Source organism: Felis catus, chromosome C1 (genome assembly GCF_018350175.1).
Source record: "Felis catus isolate Fca126 chromosome C1, F.catus_Fca126_mat1.0, whole genome shotgun sequence".
In the NCBI taxonomy this organism is placed as follows: Eukaryota; Metazoa; Chordata; class Mammalia; order Carnivora; family Felidae; genus Felis; species Felis catus.
Window position 1 is genome coordinate 91,771,823 of NC_058375.1, and position 17,720 is coordinate 91,789,542.

At 37.4% G+C, this 17,720-nt stretch overlaps 1 protein-coding gene across 2 annotated transcripts in view; it reads right to left on the bottom strand.

Annotated features, from left to right (window-relative positions):
- VAV3 (vav guanine nucleotide exchange factor 3) overlaps positions 1–17,720 on the bottom strand; it is a 364,842-nt gene that overhangs the window by 93,138 nt on the left and 253,984 nt on the right. The gene's annotated exons all lie outside the window — the stretch shown is intronic.

Consider the following 17,720-nt stretch of genomic DNA (forward strand, 5'->3'; position numbering starts at 1 on the left):
TATATAAAATTTGGGGGGCACCTGGGTGGCTCAGTCGGTTATGCGTCCGACTTTGGCTCAAGTCATGATCTCATGGTCTGTGGGTTCAAGCCCTGCGTCGGGCTCTGTGCTGACAGCTCAGAGCCTGGAGCCTGTTTCAGGTTCTGTGTCTCCCTCTTTCTCTGACCCTCCCCTGTTCATGGTCTCTCTGTCTCAAAAATAAATAAACTTTTTAAAAAATTTTAAAAAAATATATAAAATTTTTATGTGAACTCAGACACAGGCCTTAACCTCTCAGGGAAGCTTTCTTGTCTGTAAAAACAAGAATATCTACTCCACAGGTTTTGTTGTGCAAATTAAAAATAAAGTATATAAAAATTCTAGTACATGAATAAATAGCACTCTAATATTTATCCCTTGGTTACTTCACCAACATGCTGATGAACCTATAAATCACATCTAAGAATTTCAAGTTGTGACATACAATGAAATGTGTAGCATGAGAGATAAGCAAACCATCACCTTTTCCCTCATTGTAGAGAGAAAAGGAAAAACTGAGAGCAAGGTCCTGGGGTCTACGTGCAGATCGGAAAGGAGGGAAGTGACCATTCAAGAAAGATTTATTGTCAAAGGAATGTCAACAGGTCAGTAGGAATTTCTAAGGCTTAATACTAACTTCGGTTTATATTTTTAAGTGAATCCTACCATGGGATTGGTACATGTTACATGGACTTTTTGGCTTCTAGCTGGCAGTGTCTTATTACAGAAACATCCTGGAACAATTAGTTCCCAAGCTACTTAGCAGAACATGTTTCTTTGAATTCTCTTCAACTCTTTTGCAATAAGGGTGTGAGTCTCAAGATTTCAGATGGAGTCTGTGCTGACTATGCAAGGAATATCCCCAAGGAAGAAAGTCAAGCGCTGATAAGAAGGTCAAGAACAACACAGGAAAAAGAGACAGATGGGATAGGATGGTGTTCTTTAAAATTGAAGACAGAAAATAATTCTTGCCTACACTTTAATTCTACTTCATCTTACAAAAACCTCCTGCTGTGCTACTCTGCTCAACCTCTTCTTTCCAAACTATTTTGACTTTAAAAATGAACTAAGCTTTGCTACACATCCATATGATCTCTTCTTTATCCTTTACTGCTTTATGGGGACAAAAAGAGCTCCCTGCCATTGTTGCCAGACCCGACCTTTACCTGTCTCCTGTGATCTTCCAAAGCCTCATGGCTGCACCTTCAGCAACAACCTTAGAAATGTTTGTTCTTCTTTCAGTTTTTAATGATGCTTTTAACAGAAGCACAGAAATGAACAAGAGCATGTCTTCTAAAAGGGACAAGTAAGAAATCAACACTTCTCCATGGTGCCTAACAATTTCACCACAGACCCATTCTTACCCCCGATACTTGGTAGCAAACAGATTACAAACAAAGACAGAAGCTACCTTTTCTTGCATGTGAGGATTTCCTTTTTTTTTTTCCTTCCCATTTATGATTGTTTAAATTTGTGCATCTAGGGGCGCCTGGGTGGCTCAGTCGGTTGAGCGTCAGGCTTCAGCTCAGGTCATGATCTCGCGGTCCATGAGTTCGAGCCCTGCGTCGGGCTCTGTGCTGACAGCTCAGAGCCTGGAGCCTGTTTCGGGTTCTGTGTCTCCCTCTCTCTGACCCTCCCCCGTTCATGCTCTCTCTGTCTCAAAAATAAATAAACATTAAAAAAAAATTAAGTTTGTGCATCTGTTTTCTTACATGCAGCTTATATGGTTCTTTTAGACTGGCATTGCTTTCATCTATTGGCTCAATTCTGTAATGCTCATTAATTTTTCTCATTTGTAAATAATTTCTTTTTTAATTAGGAGACAGAAAAACAGATGTAAAGACAGTTACAAAGAAAGAGCAGTGAAATTTCCAGTGAATGGTAACAACTGCATGGCTGACCCTACAATTCCATCAAAAGTACTTATCAAGCACATAACTCTAACATTGAGAGGCTAAGATTTATGGCAAAAATAATGAAGATCTCACGACTTGGCACTGATTTTATCACACAGGTTAGTACATCATGACTAGATTTGGTTTTTCGATCCTGACTATCTCATTTGAGCCAAATGGTAATCCCGTGATGTACATAAGGTGACTATTTCCACTTTACATTTGAGAAACTGAAGCTATTAACTTGCCCAAAGATTTACACAGAAGCCTGGATTAAAAGCATATTTTCAAACCTCAGGCCCATATTGCTCTGTACCAGTGAGAGTAGGAATTTCTGTCACTGCCACTTATTGGCCAATCACCCTGTGTCAAGCACTGTGCCTGGAGTGTTCTGCATGTTATGACCACCTAGTCAGAAAGTTAACAAAACCAATAATCTGCATACAGATTTCCCTGATTCAGAAGTCCAAACTCCATCAATACCCTATATTGCTATATACTACGCACACCCATTCTCACAGCATGTTAAACTTACATAACGTCATCACAAATTAAATAACAGCCAAATTAAAACCTTTTCAAATAAAGATAAAAAATTGAACATGGGTTTTTTTTTTTTTTTTGCCTTTCAAAAATGTTACTGAAAAAAATTGGCAAGAGACACGAAGTATGTTTGTTCTTGTGCTTCGATGATGATTAATGAACTCCTTTTTGGAGAAGGAAGATCTGCATTTGGCATTAATATTACAAACTTTTCCCATCCAGTAGCTTCTCTTTAGGTGGGAAAAGTGGTTACATAAGGCAGTGATTAATGAGATGCCACAAATGTTGATTTAGTTCCAGATACGGATTTTTTTTCCTCTCTCAAATCTAAATGCTTCACCAAAATTAATTTTAAGTCACACTACAAATATGAGTAAAGTGCGGATTCAAGTTGAAAATGTCTCATATGCTCAACCTGAGTCCATATGCTTTTTTTTTTCCAATTTCTTCCTGTTTTTCTAGAAAAAAACATCCTCGAACAGTCTGAGATTCCAAGAAGGTGTTGCCATTTTGTATTTTCAAAACCAATGGCCAGATTCTGTTCTTGGATACTGCTTCAATTTAAATGGAAGATTCACAACTTTTTAAAAATGGGATCCCCAGAGCATAGCATTACATTTTTTAAATGGCAAGTTTCTTCCTCTTGGAGTTAAAAACTGTAATATTAGCAATATAATAGGGGGTGGTAGTGGAGACATACATGAATATTTTTATTTTCATCCATCTAATCTGTCAAAGTGCCCCAAACAAAGAAGAATTCTCCACCCCAAGAAGAAAAGTTCTGTCCTGATTTGAAGACATCACATGATTCCTTTGGGCCATTTAAAATACTAGGAAGAGGGGCACCTGGGTGGCTCAGTCTTGAAGCATCCGACTTCCACTCAGGTCATGATCTCACGGTTTGTGAGTTCAAGCCCCTTGTCAGGCTCTGTGCTGACAGCTCAGAGCCTGGAGTCTGCTTCAGATTCTGTGTCTCCCTCTCTTTCTCTCTGACCCTTCCCTGCTTGTGCTCTGTCTCTCTCTCTCTCTCAAAAATAATAAAATATTTAAAAAAATTTTTTTAAATATAACCGTAGGAAGCTACAAACAAAACTATTGATATCTGAAAATCCAGAGGCATGTTGCCTGAACACATCGTCAGGAGGAATATGCCAGATAGGATACTGAATTTGTTATTCTATCTGCTTACAACTGGATTCCCAAGGAAAGACTATTTATTAAACACTTAACGTTTTCATGGCACATATAAAACTTCCTAAATTGGAGCTCTAAAATATAGAATTTCCACACTGTTTTGAAAATAATATCTACAGCATCTTTCCAACAAAGAAGCTGAAATTTTCCCACTTCGATGAAAAATTATTCAAAACAAAAATCTTTTAAACTAGTAAGTCTAGTCACAGGCCCAGAAGCTGCTGTGTAAATTAACATGACCAGAGGTCTGTAACATTAAGGAGGATGTAAATTTATAAAGGAAAAGGGAGCAATGGGAGGTGGGAGATACTCGGAACTCAAAACACAAAATATTTTTTCCTACTGCTTCCAAAAAGGCTAGGAGAAGGAATATTAGTTTGTCATAGCTTACAAACAAAAAATGTTGAGTATCTCAATATTAAATACTTGCATTTGTTTCAAATACTATTCACTTACTATCTATACAGACATTTTATGATAGATTTTGCACAAGATAATTATTTGAGCAAAAAATACATATATATATATTTACATACATAATAAAGCACAAAATAAAATGTACACAATATAACATGGCTGTTAAGCAACATACAAAAAAAGGGTAAATTTAAATTTTGTAAAGTGTTGTACTGTGAATCCTTAAAATATTTTGATGTATATTTTGGAACTGTTCACACAACTTTAATCTATTACTTACGTAAGAAGTCAAAAGACATAGGTTAAACGCTACATAAATTAATAAGACAAGAAGTATTTAACAGAATTCAGAAAGGGAGAACTTTCTGAGCACAAAATCAGAAAAAAAAAAGAATTCCATAAATATCAATAATTTTGACAGCAAATATTAAAACTTCATATAAAAATAACATAAGCCAGAAAATTCAGGGTTGATATCATTAATATTTATATAGTCTTACAAATAATCTTTACAAATAAATCTTTATTTGTACTAAAGATTTATTTGTAAAGATTATTTGTAAGACTATATCAATCCACTAAATCCTGAATAGAAAAATGGATAAGGTATAAACAGGTAATTCACAGAAGAGCAATATAAACATCCAATAAACATTAAAAAGGATCTATATCAATAGTAATCATATATCATAATAATTTACATTATATCAACTACAATGATATAAACAGTACTATGCTATTCCTTTCTCATCAAATGACTTAAAGTAAAAAGAAAAATACAGTGTCATTAAGCATAGGTTAAGACATGATCTCGTATGTCAAAAATGGTGGGGATATAATTCAATGTAAAGTTTCTAAAGGGCAATTTGGCAACATATATATCCTGAGTATAGGAATTCATTAAGTTTTGAGCCAGAAATTACACTTCTGTGACTTCATCCTTAAACAGTAATAATCAGCCATATGGACAAACATATTCATGTATAAATACTCTTTAAATAGTATACATAAAAATGAAAATTAGACTATTGTCCAATAAGAAATGATTTTAAAACTACTTGATATTTTTAAGACTATTTAATGATTCAGTACACCCTTAACAGTATGGCTAGGATGATCTTTTCAACCAATCTTAGAGGACCATGTCCTCTAGCTGAAAGCCGCACTCTGCTCTTCAGAATAAAGTCAAATTTCTTGATGCAGAAATAAAGACCTTTACTCGGTTATTCTCATGATACACAGCTCCCCTTTTAAGCCCTAGCCATTCTGTGCTTCCTCCAACACGGGGCCTTTGCTGGAGCTGTTCCCTCTTCCTGCAGCCTTCTTGTCTCCGTTCATATTCTGTCAATCCCCTACTCACATCCTTTCAGTTCACACATCATTCCCTGATGTCCACACATCTGAAACATGCACCCCTCTTAAGCATAGCCTCTGTAGTATGCTGATCTCAAATCTTACCTGATTACCTCATCTCAAATCTTACCTGATTACCTCATCTCAAATCTTCATGACACTACTGTGTTAGGGAAAACACCTCTTATTCATCCCCGTAAATCTAACACTGTGCCTGCATACGTATCAAACGGTTGAATGAACAAGTGAATAAACAAATATGCTCATGACACAAAGTTAAGTGATAAAAGCAGAACACCATCTTGGAAATACAGACCTTTTATAAACATATGGTTACACACCAAGAAAATAAAAGTACTAGGAAAAATGTGTAACAAAATAACAACATAAAGGTGATTATCTGAGGGAGGGAATTCTAGGCAATTCATCCAGGAAGTTTTTCTATACTTCCTTATATTTTCTGAATTTTTTAGAATCCTTCAAAATGCAAAACTCTATCAAACAAGATCAAGTGTTTTGTTTTTTTAAGTCTGTGCTGTCTCACCTTTAAACTCAAAAAATAGATGGAAACAACATATAGAAAATGCATGAGATATCATACAAGAAAAATACCTGGACAACGAATGCCTATTGTATTTCTGTCACCAACTACAGCTACCCAAAACAATCTGAAGGCAGTTTTCTAGAAATGCACGATATTAAAAAATTATACATTCACTTAAATAATTAACTTCTTAAAATGGCTTTTAAAAAAGTCAAATGCACTCAAGTTTAATATTTAGACTGCCAGAAATTATTCTTTCCACTTCAAAACTGTTAAGCAGAGTGAGTTCCACCCAGCATGTTTCAGTGCCAGTGTCTACAGTTGTTTGTTTCAGAACCTCTAATTAGCTGCCTTATCTTCTGCTAGAGATTCTTCTGGTGCTAAGTTTTAATCATCCAAATTAATTGAAATACTGTAGCAATTTCAGATTAACATTTTCAAAATTAACAATGCATAAAATAAAATCACCCATAAATCTGCTTTGTAACAGCAGCCACTAATGAACTCTGCAAAACAGACCCGATCACACTGCTAATTTTCCACTGTACTATACAGCTGAACTCCAGGAAATAAGCTGTCCTCCATGCAAAAGCTGGCATAAAGTAGGGGACACAGAAGATCTCTAGAAGAGTGAGGTCTCTGGAGCCAAACTTTGCAATTAAGTCCTGGTACCAGCCAGGTGCTGTGTGACCTTGGGTAAATTACTTAAACCTCTCAGAGCTGAGGTTACCTCCACTGAAAAACAGCAATATCTGAGTCTGTGGCAGACAGGCTAAGATGAAACTCAACAATCCCTGCTGATTAATAAATAATCCCTGCTGAACCCCAATAATACCTCCTGATATTCACACACTTGTTAATCTCCTCCTCCAAATGTAGAGAGCACCTATGACTTGCCTCTAGCCAAGAAATAGGGGGTAGGATGTCATTTCCATGATTATGTTACATACGATTTGAATTTCCATCCTGCTTCCATCCAGACTCCATCACCTTCTTGCCTTGCACACTCTGATGAAGGAAACGGCCATGTTAGGGAGGCCCATGTGGCTAAGAACTGAGGACAGCCTCTGGCCAACAGCGAGCTAGGAATGGAGGAACTAATTCAACAGTCAAAAAGGAACTGAATCCTGCCAACAAGTATGTAAGCAAGCTGGGAAGTAGCTTTTTCCCAGTGAGCCTTCAGATCCTTCATATACAGCCCTAACATCCTGAGGGCTTGTGAGAAACCATGTAGCAGGAGACCCAGCTAACTCATGCCCAGATTTCTGACCCACCGAAACCCTGAGGTAACAAATATGTAGTGTTTTAGGCTGCTAAATTTATGGCAACTTGTTAGATAGCAATGGAAAATTAATACAGGAATGTTTAAGTATTAGTAATAACCATCATCACCACCATCATTTACAAAGCACTATGTGCTAAATCCCATTAATAAATGCTCTATTAGATCATATAATCTTCACAATGACATGAGGTTTGCTATTTGCCCCATTTTAGACAGGATAAAACAGGTTGACTTGCCCAAGACTGTACAACAGGTAAGCAGAGGGGCAGATGTATATCACTGCAGGGTCCTCAGCCCAAACCACTGCACAGGGCTGCCTCCAATGACTAAAAATGTTGATGTAGGTCAAAGTACCTAACACAGACAGAACTAGGAAGATTCTTCTTCCCTTTCTTCCCTCATTGTTCCTTTATTGCCAGAGGCAGGCTGTGGCTAACTTAATGCCTCAAGGGCTGCATTCTCTGCCTCTCCACCACTCTCACCCTATCCTTCCAATGGGTAAGGTTCCTTTCCTCCCATGTGCCTCCAAGGAACATGCTGTGTTAGGCCCCATTTCCTCAGTTCTCTAATCTAATGGACCAATCTACACTAACACTTGAGTAGAAAATGGTGGAGCGAAGGGATTACCTCCTTCTAGAAACATAGTACCTGCATCCAAAGGAGAATATCAAATGCATATTTAGATACAGTGACAAGGTTACAAGAAGCTACTGGGAAAAAAGAAAGCTTCTTTTCTTTATACCGCTGCAAGTTAAAGCTATGAGTAGGGACGAGACTGGCGGAACTCCCCGCTTCCCATTTCAGACCCATCCCTCCAGATTTACCTCTTTTGATAATAAGAAGACAATCAGAAGAGTGTACAAATGGAAAAAGGACAAAGTAGGAGAAGCAGAAAATCCAGCCATGGTATGCCCAAGGAGGAACATGTCTGACACTCGTACACAGTGACAGATGTACTGGCACACGCCTCAGAGACACAGGAGATTCAGTTCCAGACCACCATGATAAAGCAGGTATCGCAACAGAGCCAAGCGAATCTCTGATTTCCCAGTGCGTATGAAAGTTGTGTTCACACCGTACCAGAGTCTATTCAGTGTGCAAGAGCATTATGTCTGAACAAATCTATATACTTTAATTTTAGAATATTTTACTGCTAAAAAATGCTAACCGCCATCTGAGCTCTTAACACATCGTCATGGTTTTGCTGGTGGAGGGTCTTGCCTTGATGTCGATGGCCACGGAGTGGTCAGGGTGGTGACTGCTGAAGGCTGGGGTGGCTGTGGCCATTTCTTCAACTAACACAGCAATGAAGTTTGCCTCCTCGATTGACTCTCCCTTTCACAAACAATTTCGATGCTGTTTGATAGCATTTTCCCCACGGTAGAACATCTTTCAAAGTGGGAGTCAATCTTCTCAAACCCTTGCACTGCTTTATCAACTAAGGTTTATGGGATATTCTAAATCCTTTGTAATCATTTTAACATTCTTCATCAGGAGTAGATTCCATCTCAAGAAAACTCTCTGTTCATCCATCAGAAGTAGCTCCTCATCTCTTTGTGTTTGATCATGAAATTGCAGCAATTCACTCACATGTTCAGGCTCCATTTCTACTTCTAGTACTCTTGCTGTTTCCACTACATCTGCAGTTACTGCCTCCACTGAAGTCTTGACACCCTCAAATTCATCCATGAAGGCTGAAATAAACTTCTTCCAAGTTCCTGTTAATGTCGATAGTTTGACCTCTTCTCATGAATCATGAATGTTCTTAATAGTATCCTTTCCAGAAGGTTTTCAATTTACTTTGCCCAGATACATCAGAGGAATCACTATCACTATCTTATGTATTAAATAATAAGGCTTAAAAGTCAAAATGAATCCTTGACCCATGAGTTGCAGAATGGATGTTGTGTCAGCAGGCACAAAAACAACACGAATCTTGTCACTCATTCCCATCAGAACTCTTGCATGACCAGATGCATTGTCAATGAGCAGTAAAATTATGAAAGGTATACTTTTTTCCTGAGCAATAGGTCTCAACAATGGGCGTAAAATATTCAGTAAACTAGGGTGCCTGGGTGGCTAAGTCGGTTAAGCATCAGACTTCAGCTCAGGTCATGGTCTCAACGCTTGGGCTCTGTGCTGACTGCTCAGAACCTGGAGCCTGCTTTGGATTCTGTGTCTTCTTCTCTCTCTGCCCCTCCCCTGTGTTTGTTCTTTCTCTCTCGCTCTCTCTCAAAAATAAATTTAAAAAAACCTTAAAAACATATTCAGTAAACCCTCTTGTAAAACAGATATGCAGTCATCCAGGCTTTGTTGTTCTCCTGACAGAGCCCAGAGTAAATTTAGCCTACTTCTTAAGGGCCCTAGGATTTTTGGAATGGTAAATTAACGTTAGCTTCAATTTAAAGTTATCAGCTGCCTTCACGCCTAACAACCAAGTCAGCCTCTCCTTTCAAGCTTTGAAACCAGGCATTGACTTTTTCTAGTTATGAAGTCCTAGATGGTATCTTCCAATAGAAGCCTATTTCATACAGAACGAAAATCTATTGTTTGTTGTATCCACCTTCACTCACTGTCTTAGCTAGACCTTCTGCATCACCTGCTGCAGCTCCGACATCAGCAGTTGCTGCTTCACCTTGTACTTCGATGCTCTGGAAATGACTTCTTTCCTTAAACCTCATAAACCAACCTCTGCTAGCTTTCAACTTTTCTTCTGCAGCTTCCTCGCCTCTCTATTGGAAGAGATGAGGGTTAAGGAGACTTAAGGTCTTGCTCTGGATTAGGGAAAGTTGTGGCTGGTTTGATCTTCTAATTCAGACCATTAAAACTTTATCCAGATCAGCAATAAGCCTGTTTCACCTTCTTCTTATTCACGTGTTCACTGTAGCAGCACTTTTAATTTCCTTCAAGAACTTTTCCTTTACATCACAACGTGTCTAACTAATGCAAGAGCTCTAGTTTTTGACCTATCTGGGCTTTCCACATGCCTTCCTCTCTAAGCGTAATCATTTCTAGCTTTTGATTTCAAGTAAGATGTGTGGGACTCTTCCTTAGAGGCTATCATAGGGTTGTTACTTGACCTCATTGCAATATTGTTGTGTCTCAGGGAATAGGGAGGCCTGAGGAGAGGGAGAGCAATGGGAAACCGATGGTCAATGGAGCAGTCAGAAATAGACACATCTATCAATCAAGTTTGCTGTCTTTTATTTTTAATTTTTTTTAAGTTTATTTGTTTTGAGAGAGAGAGAGAGCAGTGGGAGAGGGGGAGAGAGAATCCCAAGCAGGCTCTGCTGACAGCACAGAGCCTGACACAAGTCTCAATCCCCACGAACCATGAGATTATGACCTAAGCCGAAATCGAGTCAGACGCTTAACCAACTGAGCTACCCAGGTGCCCCAAGCTTGTGGTCTTTTATAAGCATGGTTTGTGGCACCCCAAAACAACTCTAATAGTGACATCAAAGATCACTGACCACAGATCACCATGACAAATACAGTAATAATGAAAAAATTTTAAATATTGAAAGAATTACCAAAACATGACCCACAGACATGAAGTGAGCAGATGCTGTTGGAAAAATGGTTCCAACAGACTTGCTCAATGCAGGGTTGCCACAAACCGTGAACTTGTGAAAAACACATATCTGGGAAGAGCAGTAAAGCAAAACACAATAAAACCAGGTGTGCCCGTACATTAAAGCCTGCTCAAACTCAACCTCTGCTTTTCCCCTCCATGATTCTCTCGTGAACATAGCCCTTCTTTCTTACCAAAAACAAATTTCACGTGGAAATCATCTTTTCTTTTTTCTTGTTTTCCTAGTTTGAAATGTGTGTCGCTTGACAATGCATACTGGGTGCTTAACGAACTGAGCTGACCCAAACCCAATAACAGACAGTTAACTTTATTTAAACATCTGCACTTTTGCCAAAATAAAATAAAATAAACATCTGTAGTTCCACATAAATTGTCTTTTCTTGATGTGCCTGTCAGATATTTTGCCTCCTTGTCTGTGTCCTTTGCTTCACATGAATTCTCCTTCATTTGCCCTCTCGGTCAACTATACCACTTATAACCTGCACGGTACATTTTGGTGGTTCATCATATACCACACAGTACACTGCTTGACATGTTATTTTTGTACATCTTACCTCTCCAACAAAACTCCAAGTTTCTCAAAGATGGGTTAACTTCCATCTATTTCTAATATCTACGCAGAAAAGAATGAATCCCAAAAGAAAAATTATCTGTAGAAAACAACTGTTAGTGGTGAACATAAATTCTTTTGTTTCAAATTAAAATTTTAAAACTCAGCTTGATTTGAATATACTGAAAGATATATTTGCCAATGTGTCATTTTGATAGAAATTCCACAAACTGCCATCCAATATTCTAATTCACTTGCTAGTCATCCTATTTGTATATAAAACTACTATACAATTATAAACCATTATCATATTAATGATTATTTTACCGATGTCCTGTTTTCCTGGTATCAGATATTACTTGTATCAATATTGTCATTTGAAGCCTATAGTTTTGACTTAACTGGTTCCTTCCATTTGCCTTACTTCAGACTAAAACACTGGAACCAAGTTACTTGGTTCTCAGAGGACAATGACCCACAAGAAATTTCTCAAGTTTTTTTTGTGTGTGTGAACTTAGCCTTACATAGCACATTCTTTTTCTTTGGAAATTGAATAATATTTTATTACCAGGGCCATAGATATTGCAAAGGAAGCCCAAGACATCCTGACCTTCCAAGCAAGGAATACTTTATCAGTGATAAATGCTAAAAGCAGCTCACCACATTCAAGACTTCCTTTTTAGTGTATTTTTTCCAAGTATTTAATACATTATTTCCTGAAGACATGATTACTGTAACAGAAATTATAAATTACGGGGCATCTGGGTGGCTCAGTCGGTTGAGTGTCTGACTTCAGCTCAGGTCATGATCTCACAGATTGTGATCTCCAGCCCCGCATCGGACTCCGTGCTGACAGCTCAGAGCCTGGAGCCTGCTTTGGATTCTGTGTCTCCCTCTTTCTCTGCCCCTCCCCTGCTCATGCTCTGTCTCTCTCTCAAAATAAACAAATGTTAAAAAAACTTTTTTTAAAAAAGGAACTATAAATTAGAAGTGAATAAGTGACCCAGAGGTAGGTTCTATATATACTTTTCCAAATGTTTTGTTGTTTCAATAATTACATTATTAATACTGTGTTTCCCACCTAAAGCACCTTTGTGCATGTCTTCAAATATTCATCTCGCCTTGGTTCCTATGCTGGAGGTACCTGAGCAATGGAAAAAAAAAAAAAAACTTGGCAAGGTACCAGGTGCCAAAGCTGCCAGCCAATAGCAATAGTGACCCTTTGTGAGCTTTCCCTGAGACTCTAAGGGGCAAAACAAATCCTCTTCAAACCAAAAAGAGATGTGAACACGGGACTATGATGCACACTATAGAAATCTGTCATCATCGTAAAGGGAATGAGAAAGGTACGAGGTGATCAATCGCCTTCGTGCAAAACTGGTCTTATCGTCTATAATTTAATAGAAGCTTGAGAACAAATCAACTGTTTTGAAAACCAGAGCAGGCTCCCAGCACTCATTCACAGCTTGGATTTCTCATTTCTGTGCAATGAATCTTAATCACTCACTGGGTTCTATTGTCCCAGCTTTCTCAAGTTCATTCTTTCAATGTGAAATATATTTTTACACATTTACAATTATGCTCCCAATATTTAGATTAGTATTTATATTTGATGAGAAATTAGTTTTAGGGGTGACAGAAAAGACAGAAGTAGGTCTGACTGATTAATATGGAAATATCAGAATCTATGGATATTTTATTATTTATTTATTATAGACAAAAGCTCATTTTTCTAAGGCCTTCAAGAATATACATTTGTCTCCCCCATGAGAAAGGAAAAAAATGTATTTTTAGGTCTGTGATTTTTAAAATCCTGGGCTGCTACTTTTTTTGTTAATGTTTTCTAGTTGGAAACTAAAAATACAAAATTTCCCTATTGAGCAAATTGACATTATGTTTAGAATCCAATCTGAAAGAAATCAATTATTCTGTTCAGATTTGGAATGAGTTCATCAATTGTTTGACATTAAAACATTAAGGAAAACTGTATTATTGTAATTCAATACAATAAACCAGTGTAACAAAATTATTTATATAAATAAAAGCATATATAAACAACCCAGCCTAAAAGCAATATGAGCCCTCCTGAGCTTCTCTCTTCCAATTCCATTTGCTTCTTTGCACATACTACATAACTGGATTTGTTATATGTTTATCGGACTATTCACTGTTTTTATGGCAGTATGCCATAGCACAGTGAATCAGTATATAAAATAGTATATAATATTAAAATATTTTCAGATGCACATTTATATATGTATTTATGCAATTAAGACTTTGCGCCTGTATCTATTCCTTCTTTAGGCAGACTATAAATTCCTTACAAAAAAGGGCCATGTTTTATAATTAATGATATTGCTGGTGCTTATTGTGATATAGGAAGCTGGTAATGAAAGAAAGATTTCTTGACGTCCTTTCTTCATACAAGAAATAGAAATGGCATTACATATCAATCCTACCCACCTGAAAGAGAAAGTGACCATCTTTGAAGGGTCTCTGCTAAGAAACTGTAGGACATCTTCTCAGTGAATAAGAAAAGACAGTTTTTCCAAGCCACATGTTTCTCTTTGTAATCAAGTTACAATAAGCATATGAAAAGCACAGTTCTCAGAAAGAACTCTTTCATCATTTAAACCATTACCTGTTCATTTACTATTCAAGGTTATCATCAATCACATGGGTAACCTAAGATCAGAAAGACAATGTGAGCTACCTAAATATTTGCCATCTACTCCATCTACTCTTCAGGCAGCACTACCCAGAACATTGGCCTGATTTTTTTTTAAAGCCAGTGACTGTGGACTTAAATACAAGATGCGATGAGCTGCAAATAAGACAAAAACATGGGCTTGACCAAAAAGAACACATGTCCTGGAATACAGACTTGCCACATGCAAACAAAAATAAATCTTTCATCTTTCATACTTAGAAGGGAACGTTTAAAATTCAGTATTAAAATTTAATTAGTAACTTTGACCTTGAGTGCAACTTTTAGTGATAAATATTACACCAGTGCTCAGATTTTGAGATTTATGATCTCATGTTCTCGAAAAAGGCCTAGCACCTCTGTGTTCCTGAAATAATTGATCTGTCTCTTACAAGTGTTATTTTCCTGAAACCAACATCTGTCTTAGGAAGAAAAGTACAAACTGATGAAAATATCTGCTATATTTAAGAAATCCAAAAGAGCTACCACAATTTGCATCTAACACATTACTATATTTATAAAAGCAGTCAAGATCATAAATTGGTAATTTTCTTAGCACACAATAGAAGACAAGAAAAAATAAACTGCAAAGCCATTTGCAAGTATTTCCTATAAAGATTAACCACAATTATTAATAAAGAGTGAATGTTTTATATGTGCTAAGAACACACGATGCAAACCCATAGCTCACATTTTTCTTGGTTTGAACAGAACCCCACAAATATGTTCTCAACTTGCGAGGTTTTTCTTTCTTTTGTTTCTATAATGCAATCACAAACACTATTCTAACTTCACCAAAAAACTCTCAACCTCCAGTCTTGATTGTTTCTCTCTTTTTTTTAATGTTTATTTTTGACAGAGAGAGAGAGAGAGAGAGAGAGAGAGAGCGCGAGCGCGCGCGCATGAGTGGGGGAGGGGCAGAGAGAGAAAGAAAGAGAGACACAGAATCTGAAGCGGGCTCCAGGCTCGGAGCCGTCAGCACAGAGCCGGATGCGGGGCTAGAACTCACGGAGTAGGAGATCATGACCTGAGCCAAAGCCTGACGCTCAACCGACTGAGCCACCCAGGCGCCCCTGATTGTTTCTCTTCTTAAAGATACACAAAATATCATGGCCATCAGATAAGCAGGGAATACTGGCAAATCTGAAAGCAACTATATTTATGTAACATCTAGCCTCAATGGAAACTCAACATAAAAATCTGGGTCTGTGTGCAAAGAAATAACTGGCAAATATCACTGATTCTTCTATGCATGACAAAATGTCCGATATTAAGCTCCTTGCTCTACCATAAAGTAATTATTATAATAACTGCCACCCTTATTATTTACTACATACTTGGGGCTGTTATAAAGTGCTTTACGCCTATTAACTCATGTAACACTTATTACTCATGCTCACAACTCTGTAAGGTAGGTACTATTATTAGTATCCTTTCAATGAGGAAAGGACAGCAGAGAGAGGGGAAGAAATTGCCACAGGTCAACAGCAAGTGAGCACCCAAGTTGAGTCCCGAGTCACTGTGCCTCAGAGCCATGCTTCTTACCCCTAGATTATTCAATGCTCCGTTACTGTACTTGTGCACTTTGTCAGCAGGCGGAATTTAAAAAGCGAGAGAGCCAACGCACGCACAAAAAGCATACAACAATTCATTAATTCACTTAACAAACACTTCTTAGGCACCTACCACCCATATAACTATGCATTAAGTTCCTTTCCAAAACGAGAGGCCTTACAGTTAGTGGGTCTTTTGTACAAGCCACCCCAAGTGAGGCCCTGGAAAACACTAGATGTATTCGCACTCAGATATGTCAACTAAATTAGCTAGAAAAGATGAAAGGAATTTCCATGGTAAAAGCATGAGCAGCAAATAATGCCCCTTGCAAGCAGTTTGTCCCTGCTGAGAAAGCCTCAATTTTACAGATTTCTCATTTAAACGTCTTGGAATGATGTAAAAACTATGAAAATATGCTAAATGATACTCAAGACCAACTCAGTGCAGGGCAGTGATCAAGGAAGGGTTAACTTTGAACCAAAAAGCTAGCAACTTGCCAACAGAAAGAAACAAAGATGCACACATAACTCAGCCAGACATCAAAAGACACCTACAGGGAGAAACACTTGTTTTCACGTTAGCATCTACAACAAGCAAGATCAACGATTTGTTTTTGTTTTGTTTTGGTTTTTGTTTTCAAAAATGTAGAGAAATGAGAAAATGCTCATATATAATTACCATACCTAATGGAAAACTATATGATACACAATCTGTGTGTGTGTGGGTGTGTCTGCATGTATATATACATGTTTCTTTCCCCTTACAAACATATCGGACCACATCTTTCGTATTTTTAAGTTTATTCTTCATGAAGTTCTAAAATCTGTGGACAATTAGGAATACCAGAGCTGCTATACATATACAAAGCCATGAACTTGAGCATACACTATTATATTACTGGTCCACTTTGTTATACTTACCATCTGTGAATTCACTATACCTCTCTTTAGAAAAGCTAAGGGCTCCTAAAAATTCCAGCTATAAAGTCAATTGTTAATAGTCAAATGTGTTCCTATTGACACATTACAGAAATGCATTTCCCTGGAAGAAAACGAATTAAATTAAAATGTCCACAGAAGAAAGAGAAAATATTTTTAAAATAACACTTGTAAAGGTTAGATCATTTTCTGAAATAAAAATAAATGACACCTCACACAAAATAAGAAGAAAAAAATCTGTTCACAGCCATGCACTCATACTAAATAGAACTGAAGAAGTCACTTCTCAATATTACTGCAGAATTCTCTGCAAAGTGTACTGTGTTGGGAATTTTGAACTATTAAAATAAACCAGAACACCTATTTTTTTTTTAATGGCCTCAATTTTGTTCTGTAGTTAAAAGATTTAAACTGATCTCAGGACATAAGTGAGGCAATTTCTAGCCAGAGGCAACAAAGGTCCTATAAATCTTTTCCAACAGCTCATAAATTGGCATGGCTACCATGGGTGTGGTTTCAGTTAAAAGCTAGAATGCTTTGAAAGCTCAGGTTTACAACTAGGTGAATGCTGTTTATGATGAGAAAACAAAACACACAATCCAGATTATTTTCCAGCAAGGTTGCTTCATGCCCCACCTGATTTATTATCAAATTCATATATTTGGAATCCTTTGGCCATGAGTACCCTTTACCCATAATAATAAGACCATTTACACAACAAACCTTTGGTAATTAAACTGAGGAAGGCATTGTTTAATGGGTGGAAAAATAATTATACTAAAATAATGATAAACAAACCTCATGATGTTAAACAGAAAACAACTATATGCTCTCTGCAGACAAATAATTGGTCTCAAAGGAGGATACTTGTTCACCAAGTCTTTAAATTCATTCTTCTATTATAAAATAGTACAGATGAAGGATGAAAAGTATTTTCCCAAAAGAGGAGGGTACCAAAATTGTCTAGTTTATGAACTTCCTTCACCCCCTTAGAAAATGCTAATTTTGGGGGTGCCTGGGTGGTTCAGTCGGTTGAGCATCTGACTTCAGCTCAGGTCATGATCTCGCAGTTCATGGGTTCGAGCCCCGCATCAGGCTTTGTGAGGACAGTTCAGAGCCTGGAGCCT